The following is an 11,732-nucleotide window of genomic DNA, read 5'->3' on the forward strand; positions in this document are numbered from 1 at the left end:
CAAAGGCTGCTTTCAAAACTCATGAAGGCCATTATGAGTTCTTGGATTCAGCCTATTCGGTCTTTGTAATGCCCCCATCTACTTTTTAGAGCCTTATGAACCACCTTCTCAAACACATATCTCAGGAAATTTGTCCTTGTCTTTTCTATGACATCCTCATCTATACTTGCACTTGGGCCGCAATCTTCAGCATGTAGATTTGCTCTTGCAACTGCTTCGCAAGCATAAATTATTTGTTAAGATGTCCAAATGTTCTTTGGCATGGAAGAAGTTGAGTATTTGGGGCCACATTGTGGGGTGTCAAGGTGTTAAGGTGGACCCCAAAAGATCCAGGCAATGCAGGATTGGCCTCAACCTAAGACCTTGAAGAGCCTAAGAGGATTTTTGGGTCTCACAGGCTATTATTGCAAATTTGTCCGCAATTATGGTCGCATTGCGAAGCTCCTCACTCAAGTCCTCAAGAAAAATTCATTCCTCTGGAATGATGATGCACAACAGGCATTTACAGCTCTCAAAAATGCCTTGTGTTCCACTCCAGTCTTAGCACTACCTGATTTCACCAAATCTTTTGTCATTGAATGTGATGCTTCGGGTACGGTATTGGGGCGGTCTTAATGCAGGAAGGTCAACCCTTGGCCTTCACAAGCCAACAACTAAGTGGGGAGGAATCTGGGACAATCTACCTATGAGAAGGAAATGATGGCCATCTTACATGCAGTAGATACCTGGTGACCTTAATTACTGGGGCGACGTTTCCAAATCCGCACAGACCATCACAGTGTTAAATATTTTTTGGAGCAACGCCTATCCTCCCCACAACAAAATAAATGGCTCGCCAAAATGCTGGGATATGATTATGAGATCATTTACAAGAAAGGGCGCGAAAATAGTGTAGCAAATGCATTATCTCGCCATTTGAGGAGGAAAGTACCTGCTCGCAATTTCCCTTCCATTCCAGAATGGATTGAAGAGGCTCGCACGGAATGGTTTTCACATCTCTGGCTCTCCCAACTCATTACTCAATTGCAGGCGGATCCAATTTCCCCAAGGGATACTTGTGGCAGGATGAGATTCTTCGCTACAAGGACAGAGTCGTAATATCACAACATCCACCCTCAAAAGCCGCATTTTGGTAGAATTGCACTCATCCCCCATTGTAGGACATTCAGGGTTTCAGAAGACATATGCTCGCACTAGAAGATCATTTTTTTGGACAGGCATGAAAAGGACATCCTTACTTTTGTAGCGGAATGCGATGTTTGTCAACGCCACAAAGGGGAGACAGTCAAAGCACCAGGCACATTACAACCGTTGCCCATCCTGGCATCTATATGGACGGAGGTTTCTATGGATTTCATTACAGGTCTTCCAAAGTCAGGAAACAATTTAGTCATCATGGTGGTTGTGGACCGACTTTCTAAGTACGCTCATTTCTGCGCCCTACCCCACCCGTTTACACCGACTTTGGTCGCTCAATCTTTCATGGATCAGATCTTCAAATTGCATGGCATGCCCACTTCTATTGTGTCTAATCATGACCCGATCTTCACCAGTAATTTTTGGCAGGAACTCTTCAGGCTACAAGGCACCCAACTAAAACTCAGTACTTCCTATCATCCACAAACGGATGGTCAAACTAAAGCTGTCAACAAATGTCTAGAAAGCTACCTTAGGTGTTTCACTTCAGAAAAGCAACATCTATGGGTACAATGGTTGCCTCTAGCTGAATGGTGGTATAACACCAACTATCATGCCACCACCAAAGTGACTCCCTATGAAGCAGTTTATGGTCAACTCCCTCCTTCCCCTACTTATATCAATGGGTGCTCAAAGGTACAAGCAGTGGATCAACTCCTACAAAACCGCACAACCATGCTCGCCCATCTTAGAGAGAATCTTCATCAAGCTCAAACCACATGAAGCAATAGGTAGATCAGCATCGCTCAAAGCGCCAATTTCAAGAAGGGGATCAGGTATTTTTTAGGCTGCAACCATATAAGCAAACTTCACTCGAAGACAAGGGTTGTCATAAACTATCTCCAAAATTCTACAGACCATATCAAGTACTTCAGCGCATTGGAGAAGTGGCCTACAAGCTAGCTTTGCCACCCACTACAAAAATCCATCCAGTTTTCCATGTCTCATGCCTCAAGAAAGTGATTGGGAACAATTGTAGAATTCAAACTAGTCTACCTGAATTGGATGAAGAAGGGTCAATCTGGCTCCAAACTGAACAGGTCCTAAACACACGAGAACGGCACCTGCGTGGCCGCATGATCAGGGAAGTCCTTGTCAAGTGGAAAGATACCTCTTCAAAAGATGCAACCTGGGAACCAGCCACTATTCTTCAGCAGTTTTTGCAGCTTCAGCCTTGAGGACAAGGCTATTCTTAAGGGGGAGGGCATGTTAGGGTTCCACCCTAACCCCCTTATTTATGTAGTAGGATCAAGTCATAGTTATAGTTAAGTAAGGAGTCAATAAAGCCCATATTAATAATTGTAAGTGGTTAACCCACAATTAATGACGGGACCACAATTAGTTGCAAATGGGCCATGGTATTATATAGATGGTATTAATAAGAACCATGGTATTGATCCATGGTATTGCATGTATGAGTCATATATAAAGGATAGAGACTCTCTGCGAGGAGCATCGTGTCTTATTTTGTAATCGAGCTCTGCTCTATTGGAGGTTGCCCCCTCGAAAAGGCAAGTGAACATTTCTTTCTGAATAATAAAATACTTCTTGTTGTTTCTCACTATTCTATGTTCTGGGTATATTTCTTCGCATATTCTGTATTCTGGTATTGTCTTGCAGGTTAAGAGCATAACAATCATAATGAACCAATTGCAAAATGTTGGTAGTCTTGCAATCACTTGAGGGGAATGGCCCCCTTGTGTGTTTTCCTTTGGCACAACCTTGACAAACACCACCTTGTTCTATTTCAAAATCAGGCATACTTGTGACCATCTTTCTTGCATCAGGTAAGGCCTTATAATGAAGATGAAAAACCTTCGGTGCCATAATTTGGATGGAAGAGATGTGTCACAAGACATAGCTCATAGTGGACTTCCTCCAACTTGATATAGGTTGTCAACCCTGAATCCAAGAGTGGATGCTTCTTTGAAATTTATTTTCCAAACGCTTACCTTTCCATCAATTAATGCCACCTTGAATCCTTTCTTCTCCATCGCCAAGATACATACTAGGTTCTTCTTTATATCGGGTACATATAGTAGATGAATGGTGTTACCTTGATTCAATTGAAGAGTAACATTCCTAGTTCCTTTCACAGGATAAGTGGCATTGTCTCCAAGAATGATTTCCATATTTGTATCTGTTGACACCTAATCCTCAACGGATGGGTGAACTGGACAGTCATCAAGAAGATGAACTGATCCGTCATATTTATGTATATAAATGATAGTTAGCTAATGAATATTGCAATCAGTTTTTTCTTCCGCTCATTCATTCTGGAGTTACCCTGGCCTGACATGGTATCAGAGCACAGGTCCCAGAAATATTTGTAACTCCTGCTGTCCTGAGCACTGCTCAGTTCTGAGCACTGCATCCGTCCAGAGTATTATTGATTCTCTGCGCATCATTGATTGACTGCGCCTCATGATTCTCTGCGCATCCGTTTTACCCCCTCTCGATTACCGTTCTATGCAGAAGGAGAACGCTTAGGGAAATTTTCTCGTTGGTCTCTGCGTTTTTGACTCAGCTTCCTTGGCACGTTCTGCATCTTCAGGCAGAAAGCCGTTACCCTTTCTCTGCAAAATTTTTTGAGCTTCCATCATTCTTCACTTCTTGACGGGGATATACTCTACGTAATCTTCATTTTCTTCGGTTTTTTTCTGAAGGGTTTTTTCTCTGCTAAATTGTGAATCCGAGGCGTTTAAACCGTGTGATTTTTTCCAGAACCGTTCGGCTCTGAAGAGTTTACTTGCATTTTGGTGCCACCTTCAAACCCCGTCGAAGGTTGACTGTTGTCTTTGTGTGCTGTCCAACAGCGACAACTGCTGTCGAAACACACCCTCAGATTTTATACGTTCCACATATGTTTTGATGGTCTTCACTCCCACTTTCGCCTCTTCCAGAAAGAAGACAAATAACTGTTCTGAAGGATTGTTGCGCTTGGCTTTATTGATAACAAGATCTTCCTTCTTTGGGTCTTCTCCGAACTTATCCAGGAACTGCTCTTTGGTTGTGTTGATCTCAAAATCACCCACGAGATAATCTCTGTCATTGAGCATCTGAAGAACTGTACGTCGGATTCTGAAGAGCTTGTTTGTCTGCTCATCCAGCGCCATTGCGAGCTGCTCAGCGTAATTCTGTCGCCTTCAAAATGGAGTTGTTAACCCAAAACCGTTTTATAGAGAACCTTTTTTATGGAGTTCTCAAATAGAACCTTTTGCAATCAAAGACTCGCAGAACGCAAGAGCCTCAACAGTCGCCAACAACACTGGGTATTACGAAGACTGCTAGGACTTTAGTATTATGCAGTTGATTTTTTAACTTCGTATGGCATTTTTTTGTATAGGTTGGAGATGCGTTTTTTTTTGTATAGTGGTTGAGCAGTTTGTTGAATTCATGATATACGCAGTTTATATGATTCAAAGCATTGCTGTGTTTTCAGAATGTTTTGTAGTATTGCTTGATATATATTGAAGTAATATATCCTTTATGTGTTTTGAAGTGAATGCATTCAAAACATAGTAATATTGCAGTGATATAATAAATGCTGATGCTTCTATCAAACGTTAGAAGAAAAAGTGCATAACGCTGTGGCATAAGGATTTTTTCAGCAGAAGTTTTTTTTTTACAGAAGATTTTTAGCAGAGACATTATTTTACAGAATGCATTCAATCATCTCTATGGTCGGAATAGTTCTCACTGGCAAGGAGAACTATTCTGAATGGTCTCGGATGGTAAAACACACCCTCATCTACAATGAGTTGTGGAAAGGAGTGTGTGTCGGAGAAGAAGACAAAGACCCTGTGCAGCCTACATCAGATAAAGTACTTGTCATTTGGGAAAACAAGAACAACAAAGCCTATGCATTGATCGCAGCATCTGTAAATGAAGAAGTAAGTCGTCATATTTCATCCTATTCCACTGCCTTTGAAGCTTTACAAAAGCTGAAAGAACTCTATGATTCACATTCTGCACTTGAAGTTGTTCAGCTCATGATTAAACTCTTCACTCTTGAACTGAAAAATAATGATCCCCTTGCTCTTGCATCTGAAATAAAGTCTATAATGCATGATATTAAATCCACTAAGGTTGAGCTGGATATCTCTCTTATTGCCTTTCTCAAAGCACTCTATCCTACCTACTCTAATTATCTTGAGTCTTTACAAGCAAATGGAAATCTTAAAGACATAACCTTTGAGTCTCTTGTGAAAAAGTTTGTTGAAAGAGAGAAAGCCTTTGGAAAGAAAACAGTCCCTGAATCTTCTGAAGAGACTGTTTGCCTTACTCATAAAGAAAAGCATCTTGCTCAAGATTCTACAAGAGGAAGAGGTGGACGAAGAGGAAGAGGAAGATACTTCAGAGGCAGGGGGGGCAGACATCCTCAAGCAGAAAAGGCAGATCTGCATTGCATTCGCTGCAAACGAAATGGATCACATGATGCTTCTACATGCAAGCTACCATGGGACAAAATTGAGCAGAGAAGAAACCAGCAGAAAGGTAAAACTGATGACACAGACAAAGGTAAAGCACCTGAATCCGCTCACTATATTGAGGCACAATGTAACATTGGAGTAAATGAAGATTTGTTTAATGCTTCACTTGCTTCTTCGATAAATGATTGGTTGCTTGACTCAGGAGCAACCTGTCATATGACTCATAGGAAATATTTTTTTGAAGATTTCACTGACAATGTTGATGGAGCAGTATACTTTGCAGATCAGTCAAAAATCAAGCCATCAGGGCTTGGCACAATCAGGCTTAAACTGCCTGGTCTTCCAGACTTTCTTCTGGATCATGTTCTATATCTCCCACAACTCAAGAGAAACTTGTTGTCCCTAGTCCACATCCGCCAGCAAGGTCACTCCATTCATATGTTTGATGGCAAGCTTGAGGTAAGAAAGGCATCTGACCACTCACTTGTCATGAGGGGTATAGAAGAAGAAAGACTTCTTAAACTGCAAGGAACTTCTGCTTATGCACAACATTTCTCATATATTTCTCATCATGAAGAAGGTACACTTCCATCAAGTTTATTATGGCATGCTAGATTTGGACATTTAAACTATGATAGTCTCCGCTTGTTGAAGAAAAATGGTGTTGCTGGTTTGCCTACAATTCCTAGAAAACATAAGCAATGTGATGCTTGCATTCTAGGAAAGCATAGCAAACAGTCTTTTCATGATTCACATTCAAGAGCACATAGGAAGCTTGAACTCATTCATTCAGATTTATGTGGTCCAATGCCTGTTCCTTCTGCAAATGGAAATAAATATATCATGACATTTATTGATGATTACACCAGAATGTGTTGGGTTTATCTATTGAAGAACAAATCTGATGCTTTTCAAACATTCAAGAATTTCCATAAGTGGATTGAAAATGATGCACAATCTCATATTGGGTCTATTCGCACTGATAATGGAAAAGAATATACATCAAATGAATTTGAAAACTATCTTCGCCAACATGGGATCAAACATCAAACAACTGTGCCTTATAATCCTCAACAGAATGGTGTAGCTGAAAGAATGAACAGAACAATTTTGAATATGGTACGATCCATGCTTTTCTTCAAAAATGTAAAGATAATGTTTTGGGCTGATGATGTTCTATGTGTTGCATATATAAAGAATAGATGTCCATCTAGTGCTATAAGAAACAAAACTCCTTATGAATTGTGGTATGGCCATGTTCCTTCGGTAAAACATCTCAGGATCTTTGGTTCCACCTGTTATGCTTTAATACCAAAGGTACATAGAAACAAACTTGGTGCTAGAAGTCGTAAGTGTATATTCCTGGGGTATTCAAACACATCTAAAGCATACCGTCTCTATGATGAAGTAAATAAAAAGTTTGTTGTATCTAGAGATGTCATTTTTCTTGAATCATCCAAATCTGACAGTGTTGTTGAGCGGCAACTTGATCGTTTGGATAGATTCACAAAACAAAAATCATTCCAAGAGTTTGATAATCAGATTCCACATCTTGAAGGGGGGATTCCTATACTAGATCAACATGTGGAATCTTCTTCTGAAGAACAATCTCCCCTGCATGACACTCCAACAACGGATGATGCTTTAAGTGATGTAATTGATAGAATTGGGAGACTCAATCTTGATTCAGACCCAACTCAATCAACTGAGCAGCCTGGACCATCTCAGAAAGGTCCCCCAAAGTGGCTGACAAAGACACTTGAAAGTGTTCATCCTGATGAAATTGGAAAAATAGGAACCAGAAATACAAACCGACAAGATGGAGGTGATGTAGATAACTCTAATTCACCTGTTGATATGGATGTTACTTATGATTGTGAATTGAACTTGTCTACAGATTTTGAACCAACTTCCTTCAAAGAAGCTGCTTCTCATGATGAATGGAAAGAAGCGATGCAGAAGGAGTATGATGCCCTCATAAAGAATGGCACTTGGAAGCTGGTTGATCCTCCATTTGGAACCAAACCAATTGGCTGCAAGTGGGTCTACAAGAACAAATACAAAGCTGATGGCTCACTTGACAAGCACAAAGCTAGGCTTGTGGCAAAAGGTTTTGCACAGAAGGAAGGGGTCGATTATGAGGAAACTTTTGCCCCCACAGCAAAATGGGCCACCATCCGGACACTCTTTGCACTAGCTTCTCAGAACGGTTGGAAAGTCCATCAAGTGGATGTAAAAACTGCATTCTTGAATGGAGATCTAAAAGAGAATGTTTTTATGTCCCAGCCTGAAGGATTTGCTGTGAAAGGACATGAACATAAAGTATGCAAACTTGTGAAGTCCTTGTATGGCCTCAAACAAGCACCACGAGCCTGGTATGAAAAACTAACTGAGCATCTTCTGAAACTCAACTTCAATCATTTTGATCTTGATGATGCAACTTTATTTGTCAAGAAAGTTGGCAAAACAGTTGTATATCTTGTGGTATATGTAGATGATCTTTTAATGACAGGGAACAATGAAAGCTATATTGCATCCATAAAGAAAGAATTAGGAAAGTTTTTTGAAATGGCTGATTTGGGCTATGTTCATTACTATCTTGGCATTGAAGTAACCCAACATCCAAAGTCCATATTTCTTTCTGAAAAGAAATACATTGGAGATTTGTTAAACATATTTGGCATGACAGAGTGCAATCCTCTTTCTACTCCAATGGAACAAAACTTGAAGCTCACATCTATTGAAGGAAAGGAATTTGAGGATGCAACAAAGTATAGACAGCTTGTAGGAAGTCTCATCTACCTCACTACTACCAGACCAGACATTTCATTTGCTGTTGGAATCCTCTCCAGGTTTATGCAAAAGCCTTGTGAGGGACATTGGTCTGCTGCAAAAAGAGTTCTAAGGTACTTGAAGGGAACTCAAGACCTTGGAATCAAGTATACACAGGTGGACGACTTCAACTTGATTGGATACTCTGATTCAGACTTCGATGGAGACAAAGAAACTGGGGTATCTACTTCAGGATATGCTATGAGTCTTGGATCAGGAGCTGTCTCCTGGAGATCACGCAAACAATTAGTACCAGCAGATTCCACAACAGAAGCAGAATATGTGGCAGCAGCTGAAGCAACGAAAGAAATTGTGTGGCTCAGGAAAATTCTTGAAGATTTGCAGGTAAAACAAATACAATCAACTCCACTCATGATTGATAACACCTCTGCAATAAAGTTGGCCAAGAACCCAAAGTTCCATGATCGTACTAAGCACATCAATACTAAATATCATCTGATCCGACATCATGTTGAGGCCAAAACAATCCATCTCCGTCATTGTTCCACAAACGAGCAAATTGTAGACATCTTCACCAAAGCGCTTGGAAGAGAAAAGCTTGAAAGATTCAGAACGATGCTTGGACTCACCAACATCCCTTCAGATTAAGGGGGGGAATGTTGACACCTAATCCTCAACGGATGGGTGAACTGGACAGTCATCAAGAAGATGAACTGATTCGTCATATTTATGTATATAAATGATAGTTAGCTAATGAATATTGCAATCAGTTTTTTCTTCCGCTCATTCATTCTGGAGTTACCCTGGCCTGACAGTATCATTTTCTATCAAATTTGAAAGAGCTTATTTATGCCCAGTGAAGTGCCTTGAGGCACCACTATCAATCAACCAATTACCCAAGGTATCTGACGGAGAGGCAGAGAGTAGTAGAGAGGACAAACATAAGATAAAATTATTTTTGCTTGTTATCTGCAACATTAGATTCATCATACCTGGATTTTCTTGATCTTTTGGGAGGTCAACCATTTCCATATTGAGTAGCGGGAGTATTCATTTGTCCTTTGTTGTTGAACCTACCATTTTTTTTATTGTTGTTGCCCCTGAAATTGTTGTGGTTGTTCCTTTTATCATCATCCCAAGGTGAATCCCTTTTATTAGGACACTCCCTAGCATAATGGCCAACCCTATTACAAATGAAGCTTCTTCCCTTTCTTCCATCTTTGAATCCCTGTCTTCCTTGTCCTTGTTTCTTTGAAACAACATTGTTATTTTTTTTAGCATCAGCAGAGAATACAATAGGATCATTCGTATTTGAAGGCATGTCTCTCTCATTCATCCTTGTCCCTTCTTGAGTACAGCTAGTCAACAATTCATCAAAACCTCGAATCTGGTCATTTTTTAGGATAATAGTAATGAACACATCCCATATAGAAGGTAGTCCTCCAAGGGCAATGAGAGCAAGCTCCCTGTCAGCTATAACTTCTCCAATAGATAGAAGATCATTTTTTATTTCGGTAATCCTGATGAAGTAGGATTGGATATCTTCTCCTCTTCCCTTCTTCATGTCCTTCAACTTGTTCTTGAGAAAGAGGACTTGGTTTTCATTGCTAGCTTTAAACATGTTAACCAACTTGTCATACATCTCCTTAGATGTGCCCAAATCGGAGATGTAAGAAACTAAATTCTTGTGAATAGAATATTTGATGATCTTCTTGACTTTGACCTCACCTTTCTTGTACTTTGTCTTATCGGAAGGTAGTGCATTTGAAGGAAGTTCAACAATTTTTCCCTGCAGATAGTCCATGGCATCAGGGTCTTCCAAAGTCAAGTCAAGAGACATCTTCCATGCATGATAATCATACTTATCATTGAGTTTGTCATCATATTTTAAGTAAGATGAGGAGGCCATTGAATCTTGTCATTGTCCAATAAATCTCAATGATTTATCTTCTCACTCTTTCTTTGGCGCTGTCTTCACCTCATCTCTGATACCATGTTAATTTTAGATAACAATGGTATGTTATATGTTTTAGAGCAATTTACTTCAATTTTTCTTATTAGCCCAATATCAATTTCCAAATTAGCAATCACATTAACATTGATAGTAAATGAAGATAGAACATAAACAATAAGCAGAAGACAAGCCAAGACAAGAGGACCCAATATTTGGTAGAAGCCAGGGAAAAACCCCAATGTGGGGAAACCCTTTGATCAAATATTCTTATTATTCTTCAAAAGTTCAGCAGAGAAAGAGATTACATCATACAAAATTTACTTGCCCAAATACTGTCAAAACGATGCAATCAAACTACAGTCAAAAGGTTGCCCTAACCAGAAAGTCAACGCTGGTCAAACCAGTAGAAATTTTCCTCCAAATATGCTTGGTCAAACCAAGTCAACTCGGCCTCCAAAGATAGTTTGAATCAGCCCAAAACAATCATGAAATTCTCAGTCAAACCTGGTCAATGCAAAGTCAACATTGGTCAAATAGCTGCAAATTCCTCAATTTCTATGCCAGGAGATGCGACCTAAATAAATCAAATTTCCTGCCTGAAAAACATAGTTACAGGAGGAGGTTTGACCCTCAATCAACGCTGGACAACGTCCCTCTAATTTGCCCAAAACAGATCTGAAATTTTTAGCGTGTAATTTCAATCAACCCAATTCAATGCATGAAGAAGAAGATGCTCTTGATTCTTGTGTGAACCAATGAGAAGAAAAGAGAGAAATATGAGTGTTGATGGTGTGCAAATGAGGAAGGGACCTCGTCTATTTACACACAATATTGAGGGTGAAGAGACACGACTGTTGGGCTTCATGAACCTACATTAGACTTTTGGCCAACCTTGACAATTTGTCTATGGAATAAATAAATTCATAATTCCATTTCTACTTGTCAGAATGAGATGATCTTTAGATCAATCTTGCACCTCTCGGAAAGAGGAATCCCATAAAAATATCATCTCCATCATATGAGTTGTCCAAGGTTGAGTTTGGCCCTAGTTGCCAAATTTAAAAAACCTTAATAATAAAATGTTAGAGCAAATCAAAAGTATAAAAGATAAAGAGAAGGATATCAAAGACAAAGTCAACACTTCAGAAAACGAAAAGATTTTATGCTTAAGGAATCATAACCAATCCTGTCTTACACAAACAAAGAAACTATGACAAAAAGTCACTAAATGAAAAGTTAAAACAACTTCAAGGAGAAGCATTGAAGTCCCTAGTCATTTCAGTTGAAGTTGAAAATAAAGGAATAAATATCAATCTAGTCAATATCACAACTCAAGAAGAAGAGAAATCTATATC

The 11,732-nt window shown here is 39.6% G+C and overlaps 1 pseudogene; it reads right to left on the reverse strand.

The window, feature by feature from the left end:
* Nucleotides 1–3,965: 3,965 nt before the first annotated feature.
* LOC149146822 (DNA-directed RNA polymerases II and IV subunit 5A pseudogene) lies at nt 3,966–4,313 on the reverse strand (annotated as a pseudogene).
* Nucleotides 4,314–11,732: the final 7,419 nt, after the last annotated feature.

Source organism: Pinus tabuliformis, chromosome 9 (assembly GCF_031772625.1).
Source record: "Pinus tabuliformis cultivar Carrire ecotype Pingquan chromosome 9, CPIR1, whole genome shotgun sequence".
NCBI lineage: Eukaryota > Viridiplantae > Streptophyta > Pinopsida > Pinales > Pinaceae > Pinus > Pinus tabuliformis.